We start from the raw sequence: 23209 nt of genomic DNA, 5'->3' as shown, positions 1-23209 counted from the left end.
ATGTTGGCCTTCCTCTAGATCTCAAAGATGGATATTAGCCCCCAACACATCATTTTCCATCTATTTCTTTAAAATATTTACTCCCACTTAAAAAAAAAAAAAATCCTACTTAGGAAACAGTAACACATTGCTCAGGAGAGTTCCTTGATACTTCCCCTCACATAATTAACTCTCCTTGTTGGTTATTCCCAATGCATGCATTTTCTTTTTAACACTTATTTTATTTTAATTACCTATACATAATTTTTATAATTATTTGATCAAAGAGGTATTGACTATTATCAGAGCAAAAATTATATTTTTTGGTCAGAATTATTTTTCTGGGGTTAATTAGATTGCCTTGTACTTCAGAAATCTGATAACCAATTGATTGGATGAAAGGCTGAGAAAACAAACAGAGCTTGATATAATATTAACAGAGTGTGTTACTGTTTTTTTAGCGGATTATGTTTTTTTAAGGTTAATAGACCTGTTTTCCAAATAATGGAGAAAGACTATTGTTATTTTACTCTCCTCAAATCCTAATGGAATTACTAAAAAAAATAAAAATAAAATTAAAAAAAACCCTTTTATATTCTATGAAGGACACCTGACAAGCACTTTATTTTTTTATTTAAATTCAATTAGCCAACATATAATACATCATTAGTCTCAGATGTAGAGTTCAGTAATCCATCAGTTGCCTATAACACCCAATGCTCATCACATCACACACCCTCCTTAATGCCTGTCACCCAGTTACCCCATCCTACCACCCACTTCCCCTCCAGCAACCCTCAGTTTGTTTCCTATAGTTAAGAGTCTCTCATGGTTTGTCTCCCTTTCTGATGACTTCCCATTCAGTTTTCCCTCCCTTTCCCTATGATCCTCTACACTATTTCTTTATAACCATATAATAATTGTCTTTTCCTGATTGACTTATTTTGCTCATCAATATACCCTCCAGTTCCATTCATGTCAATGTAAATGGTAAGTATTCATCCTTTCTGGTGGCTGAGTTATATTCCATTGTGTGTGTGTATATATATATATATATATACCACATCTTCTTCATGCATTCATCTGTCGATGGACATCTTGGCTCTTTCTACTTTGGCTATTGTGGACAATGCTGCGGTGAACACTGAGGGTGCAGGTGCCCCTTCAGATCAATATATTTGTACCTTTGGGGTAAATACCTAGTAGTACAATTGCTGCATCATAGGGTAGCTCTACTTTTAACTTCTTGAGGAACCTCCATACTGTTTTCCAGAGTGGCTACACCAGCTTGCATTCCTACCAGCAGTGTGAGAGTGTTCCCCTTTCTCCACATCCTCACCAACATTTGTTGTTTCTTGACTTGTTAATTTTAGCCATTCTGACCAGTAGATGTGGTATCTCATTGTGGATTTGATTTGTATTTCCCTGATGCCAAGTAATATGGAACATTTTGATTATTTGTTCTTTGGGTTTTGAGTTTGATAAGTTCTTTATAGATCTTGAATACCAGCCCTTTACCCGATATGTCATTTTCAAATATCTTCTCCCATTCCGTAGGTTGCCTTTTAGTTTTGTTGACCATTTGCTTTGCTGTGTAGAAGCTTTTTATCTTGAGGAAGACCCAATAGTTCACTTTTGCTTTTGTTTCCCTTGCCTTGGAGACTTGTCTAATAAGAAGTTGCTGTGTCCCAGGTCCAGGAGGTTGCTACCTGTGTTCTCTTCTAGGATTTTGATGGATTCCTGTCTCACATTTAGGTCTTTCATCCATTTTAAGTTTATCTTTGTTTATCGTGTAAGAAAATGGCCCAGTTTCATTCTTCTACATGTGGCTGTCCAGTTTTCCCAGCACTGTTTGTTGAAGAGACTGTCCTTTTCCATTGCATATTCTTTCCTGTTTTATCAAAGATTATTTGGCCATAGAGTTGAGAGTCCATTTCTGGGTTCTCTATTCTGTTCCATTGATCTATGTGTCTGTTTTTGTGCCAGTACCATACTGTCTTGATGATTACATCTTTGTAATATAGCTTGAAGTCTGGCATTGTGATGACACCAGCTTTGGTTTTCTTTTTCAACATTCCTCCCGGTATCTGGGGTCTTTTCTGGTTCCATACAAATTTTATGATTATTTGTTCCAGCTCTGTGAAAAATGTCGATGGTATTTTGATAAGGATTGCATTGAATGTATAGATTTCTATAGGTAGCATAACCATTTTAACAATATTTATTGTTCCAATCCATGAGCATGGGATGTTTTTCCATTTCTTTGTGTTTTCCTCAATTTCTTTCATAAGAATTCTATAGTTTTTAGGGTAGAGATCCTCTACCTCTTTGGTTAGGTTTATTCCTAGGTATCTTATGGTTTTTGGCACAATTGTAAATGGGATCGATTCCTTAATTTCTCTTTCTTCTGTCTCATTGTTAGTGTATAGAAATGCAACTGATTTCTGTGCATTGATTTTATATCCTGCCACATTGCTGAATTCTTGTATGAGTTGGGGCAATTTTGAGGTGGTGTCTTTTGGCTTTTCCACCTAGAATATCATGTCATCTCTTTAAAAACAAGGTGGGGGCGCCTGGGTGGTTCAATAGTTAAGCATCTGCCTTTGGTTCAGGTCATGATCCCAGGGTCCTGGGATTGAGTCCCACATCAGGCTTCCTGCTTGGTGGGAGGCCCACTTCTCCCTCTCCCACTCCCCCTGTTTGTGTTCCCTCTCTTACTGTCTCTCTGTCAAATAAATAAATAAAATCTTAAAAAAAAAAAAAAAGAATATCATGTCATCTGTGAAGAGTGAGAGTTTGACTTCTTTGCCAGTTTGAAGGCCTTTTATTTCTTTTTGTTGTCTGATGGCTGAAGCTAGGATTTCTAGTATTATGTTGAACAATAGTGGTGAGAGTAGGCATCCTGGCCTTAGGGGAGAAAGGTCCTTGAGAATGATATTTGCTGTAGGCTTTTCATAGATGGCTTTTTTGATATTGAGGTGTGTTCCCTTTAGCCCTACACTGTGGAGAGATAAGAAAGGATGCTGTACTTTGTCAAATGCTTTTTCTGCATCAATTGAGAGAATCATATGGTTATTATCCTTTCTTTTATTTATGTGATGTATCAGGTTGATTGATTTGCAAATGTTTGAGCTGCCATTGCAGCCCAGGAACAAACCCAACTTGGTCTTGGTGAAAATCTTTTTAATGTACTGTTGGATCCTATTGGCTAGGATGTTAGTGAGAATTTTGGCATCCATGTTCATCAGGGATATTGACCTGTAAGTCTCCTTTTCGGTGGGGTCTTTGATTTTGGGATCAAGGTAATGCTGGCCTCATAGAATGAGTTTGGAAGTTTTCCTTCCATTTCTATTTTTTGAAAAGCTTCATAAGTTCTTATTTAAATGGTTGGTACAATTCCCCTGGGAAGCCATCCAGCCCTGGGCTCGTGTTTGTTGGGAGATTTTGATTACTGCTTCAATTTCCTTGATGGTTATGGGTCCATTCAGGTTTTTTATTTCTTTCTGGTTCAGTTTTGATAGTTTACACGTATCCAGGAATGCATCCATCTCTTTTTGATTGCCTAATTTGTTGGCATATAGTTGCTCATAATATGTTCTCATAATTGTTTTTATTTCCTCGTTTTTGGTTGCAATCTCTCCTCTTTCATTCATGATTTTATTAATTTGGGTCCTTTCTCTCTCTCTCTCTCTCTCTCTTTTTTTTTTTTTTTGATAAGTCTGGCCAGGGGTTTATCGATCTTATTAATTATTTCAAAGAACCAGTTTCTAGTTTCATTGATCTGTTCTTTGGGCTCTCTCTTCACTTACAGGATCCCCTTTAATATTTCTTGCAGACCTGGTGTAGCAATCACAACTCTTTTAGTTTCTGTTTGTCCTGTGCTCTTTATCTCTCCTTCTATTCTGAATGACAGCCTTGCTGACTAAAGTATTCTTGGCTGCATATTTTTCTCATTTAATACACTGAATATATCATGTCAGCCCTTTCTGGCCTCCCAGAATAGACTGCCTCCTGCCAGTCTAATGTTCTTACCCCTGTAGGTTAGGAACCTCTTGTCTTGAGCTGCTTTCAGAATTTTCTCTTCATCTCTGAAATTTGCAACCTTCACTATTATGTGTCAGGGTTTTGATTGATATTTGTTGATTTTGTGGACTTGAATGCCTGTTTCCTTCTCCAGATTAGGCAAGTTCTCATCTACAATTTGCTCTAATATACCTTCTGTCCCTCTCTCTCTTTCTTCTTCCTCTGGGACCCCAATAATCCTAAGATTGTTTTGCTTTATGTTATCACTGATTTCTCAAAGCCTCCCCTCATAATCCATTAGTTGTTTTTCTCTCTTTTTCTTAGCTTCCTTCCTTTCCATCAACTTGTCTTCTATGTCACTTATTCTCTTCTGCCTCATTTACCCTAGCTGTTAAAGCATCCATCTTAGAGTGCATCTCAGTGAAAGCATGTTTAATTTCACCCCAATTAGATTTTATTTCTGCACTAAGAGATTCTCTAGTGTCTTTTATGCTTTTCTGAAGCCCAGCTAGTAACTTTATAGTCGTTATCCTGAATTACAGCTCTGACATTTTACTTATATCTGTATTGATTAGATCTATGGCAGAGAGCATTACCTCCTGTTCTTTCCTTTGTTGTGAATTCCTCCTTCTTTCTATGTGGCTTTTTTTCCGTGAAGGCTTTCTCTGCTACTTTAGAGAATGAAAATAAACATGGCCACACCCTGATCTCCAGCCCCAGAGCTCAAAGATCACAGCCCCCTCTCTTCAGTAAACTCTCAGGGAAAAGCAGCCTTCACTTTTGTGTGCACCAAACTCCGCAGACGCCTGCAGTGTGCACCTGAGCTGATCCTCCCAGGGGAGGGAGGAGGGTCACTGTGGACCTGCCTCTTGCAGGGCCCTGCAGGGAGAGGACCGCCTGGTCATGTCCACACCCTCACTGCCCTTCCCAGGGGAAGGATGAGGGTTGCCATGTTTTTGCCCTTTACAGGATCCCCGTACAGAAAGAGGATGTCCGATTGTGCTGGGGTTCAAAGTTTATGGCAAACCGAGGTGAGAGCCCACTCCCTGGCTCACTGATCTTAACCGGGTTCCCTGCTCCAATGCTTGGGACCTCTGCTGGCTCAAGCACCCCCCCATTCTTCCTGTGACCCCGGGGATCCTGAGACCACACTGTCTCACTTAGAATTCTGCTCCACTTCACCACCTGAGCACCTCTGGGGTTGTCTCTCAGGGCTGTCTCTCTGTAGAGCAGAGTTCTAAAGGTTCCAATTTTGCACTCCAGGGCTATATCATTTTCCCACAGCTGGCTAACAGAGGCTCCCTCCCCCCACCATTTCTCTTTTGACATATCTGCTCTGATTCACTTCTCTGCACCTCCTACCTTGCAAAAAGTGGTTGCTTTTCTATTTGTAGAATTCCAGCAATTCTTTGCTTACATCTAAGGTTGAATTCATAGGTTTTCAGAATGATTTGATAGTTATCTAGCTAAATTCAAGGGACCAGATGAAACAAGTTCCCCTACTCTTGTGCCATCTTGCCTCCCTCTCCTGACAAACACTTAAAAGTGTGAATCAAAATGAGGGAAACTGTCAAAAGAAGTAGAATCAGTACCCTTCCTTGAATACTGAATGTTAAAGGTTTTGGGAAAATAAGCAGCCAGTCATTCTTAAAGATAGGGAATAATCATAAAAAAACAACTTGCATTTTTTTGTATAGTAAATTTTTAAAATTAATATCAATGAAAACTTAATTTTAAAACTTGAATTATAAAAAGGAAACATGAAGATTTCAGACAAATACCTTATGGTTTAAAAAAATACAGATGATATCCTTAAAAAATACCTTAAAATGAGGTAAATGTGCTGATGAAGACGTAAAAATCCACAATGGTAATGACAACAAAAGAAATATAAATAAATAGAAATCAGTAAAATAAACAGAAGAGAAAAATCAAAATGTTGCAGAGATTAAAAACATGAAGTCTTGCAACATATTTATCTTTAAAAGAAAATTCAGGGGTGCCTGGGTGGCTCAGATGTTTAGGCATCTGCCTTCAGCTTAGGTCATGGTCCCAGGGTCCTGGGATTGAGCCCCGTATCGGGCTCCCTGCTCAGCGGGAAGCCTGCTTCTCCCACTCCCCCTGCTTGTGTTCCCTCTCTTGCTGTGTATCTCTCTGTCAAATAAATAAATAAAATCTTTAAAAAAAAATTTCCACTACATTAAAAGATAAATAAATAAAAGAAAATTCAGTAAATGTTTAGAAATTTTGGCAAATGACATAAAATGAAACATAAAATAAAAGCAATTAAATTGTTTGAAACAATATATGCATAGTAAGGATTCAGACTTGGAAAACCTAACTACAAAAAAATCAGTAAAAGAGAAGGCTAAAAAAAAAAAAGAAACTGGAAAAAAGATAAGAATAACTAAAACACAAAATTACTCTAAGAAATAATATTATCAAATGTGTCTCAAAAGAAGAAAGACTTTAATCTTGTGATGAAAAGTGCACAGCAACCATGGATAAATTTTAGACTGAATGATTCAAACAAATCCTATTATGTTAGAAAACCTCAAGTGTACAAGATGACTTGACCATATTCCTGTTATTCTATTCTACCAACTGCAAATCATCTAATGACAAACTCTCAGAGGATGAAGAGCTGCTTGTTCAGGAAGGCAGGGCCAAAATGTTCAAACTAGGTTATTTCCACTACTTCTACTCCTGCTGTCACACCCCAAATGGTTACATGTTTGTCAAAACAACAAATCCCCAGATATTGGGGCAAATAGAATCTGGGGCATCTAAGACTCATAGATTGGTTATCTGTAGAAATTCTGATAGACAGTTAAATGTGGAGACAAGGACAGTGTTAAATAGTTTACACATTAGAACCCGGGGGGCACAACATCCTGACATTGTGGCTTCCAAGACCCTGGGGCTAACAGACCAAAGGCCATAGGTGCAGAACATGCACTCTCCTCTTCCATCTCTGCCCCAGGGTAACCCCTAGACTCATTATAATGTATGTGCATTGTGGTTATAGCCTCAACCTTAATGGAGAAAGGATGCCATGATGGTTCTGCACAAACCTTGTAGGGTCAAAAGCTTCCCCTCTCAACCTGTGGGAGGAGTCCCCCAAATGATGGAGGTAGCCTCCATTAGAGACCACCCCACTATACAACACAGTTCCTCCTGGCCCAGAAAGACCCAATAAATATCCTATCCCAAAACAACCTAGGGGCTGGAAACCTGCTCACTCTCCTTTAGAGAGTGCACTGTGTTTTTGTTTGTTTGTTTTGCTTTTTAAAAAAGATTTTATTTAATCATTTGGCTGACAGAGAGAGAGAGAGAGAGAGCACAAGCAGGGGGAGCAGCAGGCAGAGGGAAAGGGAGAAACAGGTTCTCCGCAGAGCAGGGATCCTGATGCAGGGCTTCATGAGGGGCTTGATGCGGGGCTGGATCCCAGGGTCCTGAGATCATGACCTAAGCTGAAGGTAGATGCTTAACCAACAGAGCCAACCAGGTGCCCCTAGAGAGTGCACTACTGTTTTAATAAGTTTGTCAGTTTGCACCACTCTCTAATTCTGTATTGTGTTGGTATCCGGAGCTGAGACACAATGCTTTTCATGCTGACAATCCTTTGTCCCACATTGTGCCATAATTATTTTGTACTAACGAATTTGGAGGCACAGAATAAGACAGGATATTTTGCCACTCTTGGTCAAACGAGATGGACTTGTATTAACAACCCTACAGTAAAGGCCAGCCTGCAGAGAATGTTGAAGAGAAAACTTGGCCACCTGATTCATGGAGTGAATCATAGAGTCACCATCCCATAAGGGGTATCTGCTGGTCTATACCTAGGCTTCTAGTTTCGAAGGGGAACTAAAAATATACCATCATATTTACCCAGGGTTCTAATATAAAGGATTACAAATACAGAAAGGCTTTTACTTTGTGCCTTAAGAAAGAACTGATGCTTTGAAGCATGGTATGCAACAAAGCCATAAACAAAAGGAAGAAAGGACAAATGAGAGAAGAAAGGAAGGAACAAAGCAAGAAAAATTTTAAAAAAATGCACAGGGAGGGAAAGAAAGAAAGAGGAAAGAAGGAAGGAAGGAAGCAAGCAAGGAAGGAAGGGGAAAGAAAGAAAAAGAAGAAGAAAGAAAGAAAGGAAAGAAAGAAAGAAAGAAAGAAAGAAAGAAAGAAAGAAAGAAAGAAAGAAAGAAAAGAAAAGAAAAGAAAGAAAGAAGAAAGAAAGAAAGAAAGAAAGAAAGAAAGAAAAAGAGAAAGAAAAGAAAGAAAGAAAAAGGGAGGGAGGGAGGGAAGGAAGGGAAGGAAAGGAAGTAAGGAGGGAGGGAGAGGAAAAAACTATACATGGAATTATATCTTAATTAGATTTGTGGAAGCCACAAGGAAACATTTGAATTTAAGATGTATGTTATCTTGTTTTTATAGGAGATAAGTGAAGTATATTTTTTATTATGAGTATCAATGTAAGCAGTAATCAGTAAAGGAGAAGATAACTATGCAATAATTTATAAATTAGCATGGGTAAATAGGATTGAGTAATAACTTCCTCAAAATGACAAAATAAGAAACTTGAATAAAATTTGATCAAGCTAGCAAAAAATAAAGAGAAACCATGAAATAGAATTTACAGTAAACCAAATTATACTGGAAACATATAATTTTTAACTAGAATTAGAAGTAATGTGAGAGGAATGGGTTTTCCCATTAAAAGACAGAGATAGATTGTACTAACATGCAAAACTTAGTTATATAATTTTATTTAAAAACTCAGAAAGAGGGATAGGTAAAAAATAAGCAGAGTTACTAGAAAATGTAACTAAAAAGAAAGGGAAACACATAACGATTAAGTAAATAATAGATGTTTTCAAGATAAAATTTACTTACAGAAAATAAACCTAAGGAAGACACATGTAATATAAAGATAAGAAGTATATTATATGAAGAAGATATATCAAATATAAAACTATATGCACCAACACACGTAGAAAATAATTAAATAAAATTCCTTAGAAGTGGAAGAACTTTTAAAATTATAAAATTATAAGAGGATGTTTAATCAATTTCAGTATCACAAAGATGTGATAGAATGAAAAAATAGAAGAGACTTAATGCTTTGGTTGATATGGAAATTTAGTAGGTATTCAGAGTATACTGTTTTGTAAATAGTATGCATTTTTCACACATACATAGAACACTTTAATTAAAACTGAGCTTGTTACACAGACATAAAGGAAACAACGTAAAGAAGGAGCCTATTTGACAGTGCCTACTAATCCAACCGAGCATATGAAACTACCATAGAGCAGATACCATTCTAGCCATTGAATGCATTAAATGCTAATACTTGCAACAATTCTATGAGGCAGGTACTCTTATCCCCTTTCATTAATTAGAGAGCTGAGAGAGGTTCAGTGGCCTACCTACGTACACGCAGTCTGCCAGTGGTAAAACTACAGCTCAGAGCTAAGTAGTTATACTCCAAAGACTTTACTCTTAACCCCTATGTTAACTGAATAGTAAGAGGCTGGGCTATGTCTGCATAATATTTTCTTCTGGGATTACTATAACAAATCACTTTTTGTGTGAGAGCATGTTACTCCTCAGTAAAACTCTCGTCCTCCCTTTCTTCCTCGGTGCACAGGTAGAATGCATCTTTTCAGTCTCTTTTGCATAAGTTGTGCCATTGTTCTTTTCTCTTATTTCCCCATGAGTTGTATCATTTTGATTGAATTCTGGCTAATGGAATGTGAGTGGAAGTAGTTATGTCAATTTCAGACCAGTCATGAATACCTCCCACTTGGCCCTCACCTGCTTTGAGCACTTGCTGACTTAAAGAATCCCAAGGATCTACCAGAGATCAGCCCCAGATTGAAGGATTCTAGTCCCAGAAGGACTGCATAGTGCAGGGCCCCAGGGCACTTTGACTTCTTCTAAAAAATAAATTTTTATTGTGTTAAGTCACTGAAATTTGGGAGTATTGCTAATTGTGATAGCAGTTAGCGTCCCATAACAAATACAATCTCCCTGAGGCATTTTATTCTAGTGAAATTCCTTCCATATGGAAGGACATTTCAAGAACGGAAAATCATGTTCTCTTCAAACGTTCTACAGCCCTTTCTAATCCAAACCTACTGAACTTAATCATTTTAGACATGATCAACCAGCAACATGGCTGTCTTCCTCAGAGGAGTCCAGCAATCTATTAGAGTCATTTAAGATATGTTCAAGAAGAGGTTTGTCAATATTAGCCACTGCTCCTCTATGTTTCCTCCTAAGACTACCTATGACTAATACAAATGCTTATGAAGTTATATTAGAATAATGTGATAGCTAGCATTTTTTTCTCCAAGTCATTGTATGTCCAAAGTCAAAATTTTACATCTTTCAATTTCCCATCCAAAATTTTTTAAACCACTTTGTCCAGTATAGTTTAGCAAAAGATCTGCAAAACATCCAATTATAATGTTAAAATATTCCAGTAATAAAATGTCAACCACAGGATACTTTATTTAAAAAAAAAAAACAACACTTAATCAAATTCCTGGGGAAAAGAGTCTAAAAACTCAATTATCTTGCAGATGAAAATATAATAATGTCAAACATGAAGGAATTAAAATCTGAAACCAATGCTTAACCATATTTGAGTTAAAAAAAGATAAAGAAATTTGAGTGCATTATAATTTTACCTTCTGCTTGGCCTTATCTTTTAAAAAGTTCTTGTTGACTAAGAGGAATCAAGTCTTTCAGAAGTTGCTTCTGGTCTATTTCCTCTGGGAATGCATATAGTTCCCTCTAAATCTTAGCAGTTGATTTATTTTAGTTAAAAGTGTCTGATAAGTCTTTTTTTTTTTTTTAAGATTCCATTCATTTATTTGACAGAGAGAGCAAGAGAGCACAAGCTGGGGGAACAGTAGAGGGTGAGGGAGAAGCAGGCTCCCCGCCAAGCAGGGAGCCCAATGTGGGGCTCTATCCCAGGACCTTGGGATCATGACCTGAGCCGAAGGCAGACACTTAACCATTTGAGCCACCTAGACGCCCCAAAAGTGTCTGATAAGTCTTATGTTTTATTTTTTATTTTTTAATTTTATTTTATTATTTATTTTTTTAAAGATTTTATTTATTTATTTGACAGAGAAAGACACAGCGAGAGAGGGAACACAAACGGGAAGTGAGAGAGGGAGAAGCAGACTCCCTGCCGAGCAAGGAGCCTGATGCAGGACTCGATCCCGGGACTCCAGGATCATGACTAGAGCCGAAGGCAGTCGCTTAACCAACTGAGCCACCCAGGTGCCCAAGTCTTATGTTTTAAAGAGCTCAGAGAGTTAATAAGACACACTTGAATTTTTCAGCTCTGACACCACCCCCTCCCAAATGTAGAAAATAAGTCAGTTTGCAAACTCTACTGCAGTAATCCAAAGTAAACTCTTCCAGTCCAAAAAAAAAAAAAAAAAAAAGTTAACCCAGCATTCCAACCTAGCGTTAACCCAATAGGTTCCAATGACTCAGACTCTGAAATGAGAAGGCAGACCAGGGGGGAAAAAAAAGTCAAGATTTGCCAGTGTGAACTCAGATTCAACTAGCAGAAATCTCTAAGAGAATACTTAATCTTGATATTACAGATTTTTAAATAGTGGGGTTTGGATGCATGCTCTCTATGTATGCCCTCTCTTCCCTCAGAGGCTAGAGACATTGCCATTTTTTCCCAAGTTTTAGAAATGAATAATAATAGCTGTTCCAGTCAATATATTTTCTTTGAGTGGTTTTTATTTCCATTAAGTATATTCAAATCTTATTTTTTATTTCCTTTTTGTACTCCATGTTTTTGCAATCCCCATTATAAATTGTGGGCTTTCGATAATGGCATCATTTCCACACCTAACTGTGAAACATATGTGTTTATTCCTGTGCTATAGTGGTTTCCTTCTCTCTCTGGCCAGGAGTTTGGTTAGCATTAAGATTACCTTTATTTTGTAGATGCCAAACAGTACAGAGAGCATAGCTTGTTACTGCTGAGTCTGTGAATGCAGTTAGCTTCATCCAAATTGCCCTTCTTGGCCCAAACAAAGTGGAATTTGAAAAGATGCCTACGTAGGCTCACAATAAAAATTTTCAATAATTTCCCTATGTTCTTTAGCATAGAAAATTCAGCTGTTTTGAAGTTTAAAGGCAACAATTATGTCCTGCCAACCCATACCTAAAATGACCTGAGTCAGGCTCAACCTCATCTACAATACTAAGCCAAATTTTTTCCACTTAGCTCAGGGTCAGCAGCCTGAGAGCTAGATAATCTATGTCCGCTCAAAATCCATGCTTGTTAAAAATACTTGTCTTTGCTAAGGTCAATGCCATTGACTTTTGCATCTTAGGCTTTTGCAACCTAAACTTCTGTGGTTTGCTTGCTGGACACTGACCATTCCTCATTTCTGAGGCTTCCATATGGCCAATTTTTGAATAGTTATACACGGTCTTTGCCTTGGCTGTCTTGCTCAGTTCTTTCATTGTTGGCCAAAAGCAAACACTGGGTGTGGGTTTGGTGACCCTAATCTGCCCTGCATGTTTTTCAAGATTCAATTGTGTATGTGTGTGTGTGTTTGTGTGTGTATCACACATTCATATATCTATATCTGTATCTATCTATCATCTATCTATATTCCTATTTTACAGGTGAAAATGTAAAATTCCTAGATGTTCACTAATGTCCTCAATATCCACAGCTGGTAACTAGAGAAGCTTGCAGACTTAAATCTATGTCTCTTTTATTCCAAAGGTCATAATCTTTCCACTCTCCAACTTTTGATCAGGAAATCCAGAAATAGGCATGTCAATACTTATATGCTAGAAAATTTTAGATCAGTTATATTTACAATGAAAAATAAGAATTAGTATAATAAACCCACATTAACCATCATCACCTTCTAAAATTAGGAACATACTATCAGTCTTATTTAATTGCCAACTAACTCAAGCCTTCAATCTAGATTTTAAAGAAAATCAAAGATGTCATATTATTTTTACCCAGTGTCCTTTTTTAGGTATTCCTAAAAGAACCAATGTTTTAATGCAACCATGATAGTATTATAAAACAGAGAAGTGATTAATAATAATCTCTTAATATTTAGCCGATGATGAAATTTCCTTGATTATTACATAACCACTTCTTAGTGTATTACTTGTCAACAATTCCTTTGTTAATTAGGTTTGGGATGCCAGAGTTCCTCTATACTCTGCTGTACCTTCTCTCTTCGAGTTTCCATTCATTCATTTTTTTTTTTTTTTAAGATTTTATTTATTTATCTGAGACAGAGAGAATGAGAGAGACAGAGAGCACATGAGAGGGGGGAGGGTCAGAGGGAGAAGCAGGCTCCCTGCCGAGCAGGGAGCCCGATGCGGGACTCGATCCAGGGACTCCAGGATCATGACCTGAGCCGAAGGCAGTCGCTTAACCAACTGAGCCACCCAGGCGCCCGAGTTTCCATTCATTCTTGTAGCTTGAATAGTCACATAAACTAAATTTATTTTATTACTTCCATATTAATGAAGGAAAAATACAAAGGTAATATAAAGAATTACCACTTTTATTTTTCTTTTACCCAGTATTCCATTTCACAATGATCCATTATTCATGAAAGATTATTTTTAACATAAGATAGATAAAAATGCATCTTTATGCAGTCATTGATTCCCAATATGTTCTTATGGTTATACCTATTTTTACATTAAATTGTGAAATAGTATTATATCAAGAGATTCAACATCTTGTAGATTAAGATATAAGAACAACAAAAAGAGTCCCAGAACGGTACTTTTTATCTTGGTACTGTTTAGTATTGCAACTAAGATGTCGATAGATGTTCATACTCACATTTGAAATTGTCCTACTTGTGTAAAAAATATATTTTAAATGGCCATAGTGTTGCTAGAAATGTTAGAGTAAAAAAAAAATTAGCTTCCATGTAATATTTTAGGAATAAGAAAGAATGAAATAAAATAGAAATATGGATTAAATCACAAGTGTTAAAGATAACTGAATTTATCTATGTGACTAGATGAAAATACCAACTTGAGACAGAGAACTAGATAAGAAAGATGAAAAAAATAATCCCAGCTGCACTGTAACCATCAAGATTGAGCAGTATTCTACCTTATAATTGAGTCTCAGTGGCACAATTCTTACATAGTTCACTATGACTGTTCCAATAAGCCCCTGTTAAAGTTAACAGACTTGAACTGCACTGAAAATTCATCACCTAAAGGTGAGCATTGGCTTAGCAGAATGGAACAAAAGAAATTTTTCTGTAGAAAGGGGATACTCAATTCTAAAAATTACACTTAATCAGGATTTTAATGTCAGTATATGGCCTGGAATGTGTTCTAAAGAAAATTAGTGTGTCAGTAAAACTAAAATATAGTCCCAAGTATCTGGATATTCAGAAGTCATTTGGTGCTCTATATTTATAATACATAAATCATTCAACATAAGCCTATATAAAGGAGTCTTTAAATGTGAGTGTGTGTACATACATACATTTAATTCATTATCCAGTAGATCATGTACTATGAGAAATTTATAGTAATGTTGATAAATTTGTGTTTCTATGATAACATTTTTAAACCTAATATTCTCTCAGCTAAACTTAGTACTTAAAATTGAACAGAACTAAGCATTAGAATAAAATCTGGAACCTGAAAGTTTTAACCATACTCAAAACATTGCAAAAAAAAAAAATCTATTGACTGCATTTAATTAAAGATAAGACTATTAAAAAGATTCAGAAAATAGAGTTTAAATGAGGGCAACTGAAAAGGTACGATGGCCAAAAGACACATGAAAAGATGCTCACCATCACTCATCCTCAAGGAAATGCAAATCAAAACCACAATGTGGTATCACTTCACACCTGTCAGAGTGGCTAAAATCAAAAAGACAAGAAATTATAAGTGCTGGGGAGAGTGTGGAGAAAAGGGAGCTCTCATGCACTGTGGGTGGGAATGTAAAATGGTGTAGCCACTCTGGAAAACAGTATGGAGTCTTCTCAAAAAATTAATAATAGAAATGCCATCTGATCCGGCAATTCCACTGCTGAGTATTTACCTGAAGAAAATGAAAACACTGATTGGAAATATATATGTACCCTTATGTTCATTGCAGCATTATTTACAATAGCAAAGATATGGAAGCAACCTAGATGTCTGCCAATAGGATGAATGAATAGGAAGATGTGAATATATATAATATACACACATATATGCAATGGAATATTACAAAGAATGAAATAGGGGCACCTGGATGGCTCAGTCATTAAGCAACTGCCTTCCGCTCAGGTCATGATCCCATGGTCTTGGGATCGAGCCCCGCATGGGGCTCCTTGCTCAGCAGGGAGTCTGCTCCTCCCTCTTCTGCTCCTCCCTTTGCTTCTCCCCCTACGTGTGCTCTCTCATTTACTTTCTGTCTCTCAAATAAATAAATAAAAAGTTTTTTTTAAAAAAAGAACGAAATACTGCCATTTGCGACAATATGGATGGACCTAAAGTGTATAACTAAGTGAAAAAAGTAAGTCGGAGAAAGACAAATACTGTGTGATTTTACTTACATGCAGAAACTGAAAACAAAACAAAACAAACAAAACAAAGAGAAACAGACTCAAACTTACAGATACAGAGAACTGGTGGTGGTTAGAGGGGAGGAACTTGGGGGTGTGTGGGTGAAATAGGTGAAAGCAGTTAAGATGTACAAACTTTTAGTTATAAAATAAGTAAGTCACAATATGTAAAGTACAGCATAGGGAATATAGTTAATAATATTGTAATAACTTTGTATGGTAACAGATGGCAAACATTTATCATGGGGAGCAATTATGTATATAAATGTTGAATCACTATGTTGTACACCTGAAATTAATATAATATTATATTTCAGATACATATACTTCAGTTAAAAGTTTAGAGCAATTTAGAAAAATAGAAATGAAAAATAAAAGCAAAAAAAGAAATCAAAGGAAAATGTGAAAGAAAAAGGAATACGTGAAACTTGACCCAGAGTGTTTGTCTCTTCATGAGACTGATTGAAAATAATTTTAAAATCCTTAAGTGTAACTAAAGTTCTTTCCTTTCCTAATCTACAGCAGTATCCATGCCATGCATTTGTTAATAGCTATGCAGTCACGGAATGCAGCAGGTAGATATGGAACGAAGAAAAGGTAACCCTAGGGTTGGAGGGTTGAATCTTGGGCTTAGACCCCAAAGAAAGGAAAGTTACTGATACCATCTAGAAAATGCATCTAGCTACTGAAGGCCCCTTATTCTCATTGCTATAATTGAAAATAGGATTATCAGTTTTGAGGGCCAAAATCTGTTTAATTGTCTAGAAATATTCAGTCTCTCAGAGGTCAAACAAACAAGGAATCATGTATATGAAAGAAAACCAATATATTGATATGCGGTGATAGAATGATGGTAAAGAATTATATCCATTTTTCAAAAATCTCCTACACCTCATAGAATGTTTATAACAGGCTCTCAATCTTTTATTGGGGAATTAAAATAAACCACAATTGTCAAGTATATCACTTTTATATCTATGCCTATTGCCCCATAAATGTCTCATCTACTGTAACATTCCAATGGAACTAAAATTATCGTTAAAATTTTGACTGTTGAGAATGAACTCATAGCCCAGAGAATCAGATGAAGTTCAAAATAATTGATATAATAAGACTAAAAGGAATCAATTATATATGTAGACAAATGTGGCCTAGTGTTTTTTTTTTTAACTGAAGTATAATTAACATATAATGTTATATTAATTTCAGGTATAAAATATAATGATTCCACAATTCTACACATTACTCAGTGCTCATCAAGATGAGTGTGCTCTTAATCCCCTTTATCTATTTTTCACATCCCCCCACCTTCCCTCTGGCAACCACCAGTTTGTTCTCTATAAGAGTCTATTTTTTGTTTGTCTCTTTTTTTCTTTGTTCATTTGTCTTATTAAATTCCACATATGAGTGAAATCATATGGTATTTGTCTTTCTCTGACCAACTTATTTCACTTAGCATTATACCCTCTTGGTCCATCCATGATGTACTTTTATTTGTTTTGAGTATAGTTGACACATGATGTTACATTAGTTTCAGGTGTACAACATAGTGATTCAACTTCTCTCTATGTTATGCTATCTTCACAATATCATTGACTATATTCCCTATGATATTTTCTATGTTCGAAACTACTGGATTGCACACAAAACCTACTTGTTCATTTTGTTTACAGATTACTTCTTTAAATCTACTTCTAATATTTATTGGGCCAGAATCTTCCTTACCAGCATTTCTCAAGGTTTTTTTTTCATATCTATGAGCTAGGTCCTAATGAGGGAGAGGCAGAGAGACTAAAAGATAATATTATAGGCATCTAATAAAAAGTTTACTATTATTTTTTAAATATTTTATTTATTATTTGAGAGAGAGAGAGAGCACAAGCAGGAGGTAGGACAGAGGGACAAGCAGACTCCCCGTTGAGCAGGGAGCCAGATGTGTGGCTCTATCCCAGGACCCTGAGATCATGACATGAGTCTAAGTCAGACACTTAACCAACTGAGCTGCCCAGGCACCCAAAGGTTTATTTTTAATCTTAGGCTGGTAGGGCCTATGGCTAGATTAGAAAGCTTTCCATTTGGGGCCAATTATTTCACCAGAAACAAAGTCCTCCTTCTTTATTTGCCATAGAGAAGCTTGGCAGAAAGACCAGAGGGAAAACTAAAAACAGACATGTCTATGGGGCAGAAAAAACAGAGCAGACTTTCTTAGATGATTAAATTTATCAACTAGTGGGCAGAAAGTTTTTATAGAATAAAGAATAAAGGATAAGGAAGTAACTATACAGTACAGAGTTGGCTTGGCACTTGGAGACTGGATGCCTGTGTCTCTGGTCAAGGGACAGGGACGCTAATCTGTTTGCTGATGCAGCACCTGGGGCAGGAGCAGCTCCATATTTGGCATTTATTTCAACACTTGTCCAGTGTGGTTTTCCTTTGGCAACAGCAGCAGTAACAGCTTCCTGATACTCCGAACCACAGCTGCAGTAACGGCCTTTCTTAATTTTTTTTTTTTTTTAAGATTTTTTTCATTTATTTAACTGACAGAGAGAGACACAGTGAGAGAGGGAACACAAGCAGGGGGAGTGGGAGAGGGAGAAGCAGGCTTCCCGCCGAGCAGGGAGCCCGATGCGGGGCTCGATCCCAGGACCCCGGGATCATGACCTGAGCTGAAGGCAGACGCTTAACCGACTGAGCCACCCAGGCGCCCCGGCCTTTCTTAAAATTTAATCCTTCAGCCCATAAGACAATTTGATAAGTATCTAATTCCCTATGTTAAATCTATTTATTTTTTAAATAGGGTATTTCTGTTTTCAGTCTGAACCGCAGTTGAATCAAGAACCAAAAGGAGTGCAAGGTCTTTCTGTAAAATACTATACAACTTTATGGAAAGATAATAAATAACAGTAGAATGGAAATAAATACTCAATATTTTATCAACAATCAGTAAGGTACATAAAACATCCATTGGTAAAAAGTAAAAGTCTGAACATACTAAGTAAAGCAACAGGAAATCTATACTCTGTGTGAGAGTAAAACTTAGTACTATTTTAGAAAATAAGTTAACATAACCTTGGGCGACTGGGTGGCTCAGTCGGTTATGTGACCAGCTCTTGGTTTTGGCTCACGGTCATGATATGGAGCCCCCAGTCGGGCTTTGCACTCAGCGTGGAGTCTTTGAGATTTTTTTTCACCTCTGCTCCTCCCCCTGCTCACGCTTTTCTCTCTCTCTCGAAAATAAATAAATAAGATCTTAAAAAAAAAAAAGTAAGTTAACATAACATATTAAAATTGCAGTCTTTTTATTAATGCCTCGGCAATTCTGCTGTTGCATATTTATAATAGAGAAAATTTGTACATGTGTGCCCCAGTAGACAAGTAATAAATGTCCAAAATGACTTGCCTGGAATAGCCACATATGGAAATAATATAAAATACCATCAACAGTAAATGGAGTGAATAAATTGTAGCAGATTCACGTCTTTTGTTCACAACTGGTGGTTGTTTTTCTTTTCCTATAACAATAATCATTCAATCAAAACTCAGTTAAGTGGGCTGAAATAGTGAAAAAAAAAAAAGTTCACCAGTATGATACGACTTGTAATTTGAAGGATATGATGGGTGGGAGCAGAGCAGATGGATAAGAGAGGAGGAGGAGGGAGGAGATTTATCCTTTCAAGGAAGTTAGGGTAGAATATTATTTTACAGTTACCGCATCAAGATATTTACAAAACAATAGCAATTGTGTTAAATTATGTTTATGTAATATATTTTTTTAAACTTATGTGTTTATTTTATATGGGCTATATGTTTGTCTTATCTCTAGCCAAACAGATTGTATGTAGTAAGTGTTTGAGGGCAGAAGCAGGGATGCATGTATACTTTGGACTATTGAAAACTGATTTATTCATGATCAACAAAAAAACAAAACAACAACAGCAAAAAAAAAAAAAAATAACAAAAACCAAAGAATATTTGTTGAATTTAAATAAAAAAGAGGAAGTCTAAATTTTCCAAAGTGGAGTCAACTTAAAATTTGTAAATGAAAACTACTTTCATCCTAAAATCAATTTTAAAAATTTCTCTGTTATCTAGACTTGGGAAAATATCTGTAGGTTAGTATGGGCATTACTTAATTTAACAGGAAGTTCTTGAGCTGGTGAAGTATGGAGAGACAGAATGAGAGTTCTCCTACCATCATTTTCACATGTCCCAGTAAAAATAAGCATATTTAAACTTAAAGAATCAGCGGGGTAAAACCAATATTTCTCAGTCCAAGGCATAAAAAGCCTCAGTAATATCTTAGTCTATTTTCTTGGTCAAAGAATATGTGGATAAAGAGTACAATTCAGAGAAAATGCCTAGAAAGAATGGGTGAGAGTTATCTTTCTTACTTAAAATAGAAATTTCCTAATAAGTCTACTTTCCTCTCTATGTTAACATCTAAGAAACTTTCACAATTTTTTTCCCATTATCCTAGGTGTTTTAGGAATAACTTCTTGTGAACTGTTTACTTTATCCACTTTTTCTCAATAAAACACTGAGTATTTCATCATTAGGAAGTGTGCAATAAACTCATAAAATAAAACAAGACACACATGACCAGCAGTCAAATGGAAGACTACTATTGTAAAATATATATATATGTATTAAAATATATGTATTATATATATATAAATATATACATACACACATATAGAGTAAAAAGCTAAATACAATTTAATCTCCTTTAATCCTGATTTAACATAGATTCAAATTTATTTGAGGCCCCAAATGATTAAATCATGGATTCTTCCTTACATAGAGTATTAGTCTGCACAATTGAAATGTCAGTTCTTATTTCATATTTTTTGCTTTAAATGTCTTATTAAATGCAAATCTCCATAAGCAAACACTAAGTGATCCTTTCTTCAGTAAGCAGGTGTTTATTACCACCCTTGTGTGCATGCCATCTTACTAAGTTTTTTGCAAGATGTACAGAGATGTAAAACTAAATAGGAATAGTGGTTTTATGTCCATTTACTTTTGAGCCCAGCCTTGGAGAAAGCAATTGTGGAATGTTAAAAGGGCATCATATGGGGTAACCAGAAGGTAAAGAGAAAAACATTTAAAAAGAGGAAAAATCAGTTTTATTTTAGTACCACACAGATATTTACAATAGTAAAGGATACATTCGAAATTAGTTTTCTTTTTTGAAGATTTTTTTAAAATTTTATTTATTTGTCAGAGACAGAGTGAGAGAGAGAGAACGCAAGCAGGGGGTGCGGCAGGTAGAGGGAGAAGAAGGCTCCCTGCTGAGCAAGGAGCCCGATGTGGGACTCGGTCCCAGGGCCCTGGGAAAATGACCTGAGCCGAAGGTAGGTGCTTAACCAACTGAGCCATCCAGGCATCCCAGAAATTAGTTTTCTGATGAAATAAGGCTGAACTAATGCTTGTTGCTAATTAAAATAAAATTAAAGCAATTAATGAATATGTATTATGTGTCAGACACTCTGCCAGATACTTTCGATTAGAGAATAGGAAAAACATTTATTACCTCACAGAAATGCATTCTAATGGGAGAGAAACAGTCATAAATAAATAACTATAATATAAAGTAGTATCGATCATAATGGAGCTATTTATATATTAAGAATACTATTCAACCTTGGATTTTCAAAATGATATATTAAGAAGATAACATTGGGGTGCCTGGGTGGTTCAGTCGGTTAAGCGTGTCTGCCTTTGGCTCAGGTCATGATCTCAGGGTCCGGGGATGGAGTCCTGCATTGGAGGGGGGCAGTCCCTGCTCAGCAGGAAGTCTGCTTGTCTCCCTCTCCCTCTGTCTCTCCCCCCAACTAATGCTCTCTCTTAAATAAATAAATAATATCTTTTTTTGAAAAAAATATAACATTTAAACTGGGCTTTGGATATGAATAGAAAAATTAAAGGAAGTTGAAATGTGATGTAAAGTGGAGGAAATGGAAGGTGGTAAATTTTTAAAATATATAATAAAGAAAATTGACACATTTGATACATCTTCAACTATAGTAGTTGAGACAGGTAAAACCAGGTAAAACATATAATTTTCTTACATATTGGTAAAGCTGATCTGATTTAATTCTGAAATTCATGTTATCCTTGGTGTATTTACAGATAACACTTTCATAATCAAGGCATATTATTTCCATAATCAAGTTATTTTAATCCTTCAAATAATTATTTATTTATGGCTTCCTAGAAAATACATAGGGCCTCCATTCTTGTGTAAAAACTATATTTAGGGAAGAAATAGTTTTCAGCAGAATTTTGAATGAGGAAAGACATTTACTTGGGGTTGAATAAGACCTTCTCATGTAGCAGAAATAACTTTGTAAGCTGGTGATAAAGGGCATGTATGGAATCCTTTATGCAGACTATCCAACTAAACAGAAATAGAGTAGGAGTAATGTGAGGACTAGTTGAGAAATGGACATCCTTGTAGCAGTAAGGACATGCATATATCCATGACCTCTACTTTTACAGCCATATTGGCAGTGCAATTATAAAACAAATTTATCTTTGGAATTCTTATGTTTCATTTCTCTCATTCCCTGAGGTAGCAAACTTTTCCATTTCCAAATATTCCAAACTCGTTGTGAATCTTCCGTCAAATAATTTCATGTTACTCTTCATTCTCCAGATTTGTCTCCCTTTTACACATTCCTCGGATCATTAAATAAACAGCAACCCTCTTAATCAGAGCTAAGTCTGGACTGGCTTATCTCGCTAGACTATAGCTAGATCCTCAGTCTGTCATACAATGAGCTAGAATAATATTTTCAGTTTTATAGGAGAAATACTTAGAAATGAAGCATGGTAAATATTTTTGACATTTGTGTAGAAAAATGAGCTGCTTTTCTGTATCAGTGACTTTGATGAAATCGAATTAGTGCTCTATTGCATTAGTTCTCTTTCCCACTATTATAAGATGGGAGTTCTTAATAAGATAATTTTGTACTGTATTAGATAAGTTTAATATTCATGCATTATGAAGAAACATTGCTAATATGATAGAAAACTGCTAGGAGGAGCAAACGATTTCATTAAAACTTAAATAAAGCTCACTTTGCATTTTTCCCCTCCTTGAATACCTGTCTATACTAATCAGATGGTAGGAAAGGCAGACTGGGCCCTAGAGACTAAATCATACATAATCCATATTCTCGTCACAATCGGATGTCACCTTTCAGGCACAAAATCCACTGGATTGTAGTTGGAAATTTTTAGTACAGAAATATTTAGGATGTTTTAATTTAAAATGATCATGACTTGCTCTACTTTGTCCTGGCCTTGCTAATTTATGTCTGTCATAACTGCAGAAAGAAGACATTTGTGAGCAATACAATAACTCGCTGAATCTTCATAAGCTCTGAGTCAATAAAATGATGACACAAATTTCACATTCTTTTAATTTGACATCTGCTTCGTCAGTTGAAAGAATTACACCCTTGCTTTGAAGGAGTCTTAATGACACAGACCAAATCTTAATGGATAAGTAACTAAGATGAACACACTGTTTTCTTCCATGCATAAAGAGAACACTGTTTTAATTGGAACTGAATTAGAGTGTA

The 23209-nt window shown here is 36.1% G+C and overlaps 1 pseudogene; it reads left to right on the top strand.

Moving 5' to 3' along the window:
* The first annotated feature begins 1068 nt into the window (after nucleotides 1-1068).
* The window catches only part of LOC123839235 (ubiquitin-ribosomal protein eS31 fusion protein-like), a 66473-nt pseudogene continuing 44332 nt past the window's right edge, over nucleotides 1069-23209 (top strand).

Source organism: Mirounga angustirostris, unplaced genomic scaffold, assembly GCF_029215605.1.
Source record: "Mirounga angustirostris isolate CCGP_5_RB_7025 unplaced genomic scaffold, mMirAng1.0.hap1 SCAF_3, whole genome shotgun sequence".
NCBI lineage: Eukaryota > Metazoa > Chordata > Mammalia > Carnivora > Phocidae > Mirounga > Mirounga angustirostris.
This window is presented reverse-complemented; position numbering and strand designations above follow the sequence as displayed.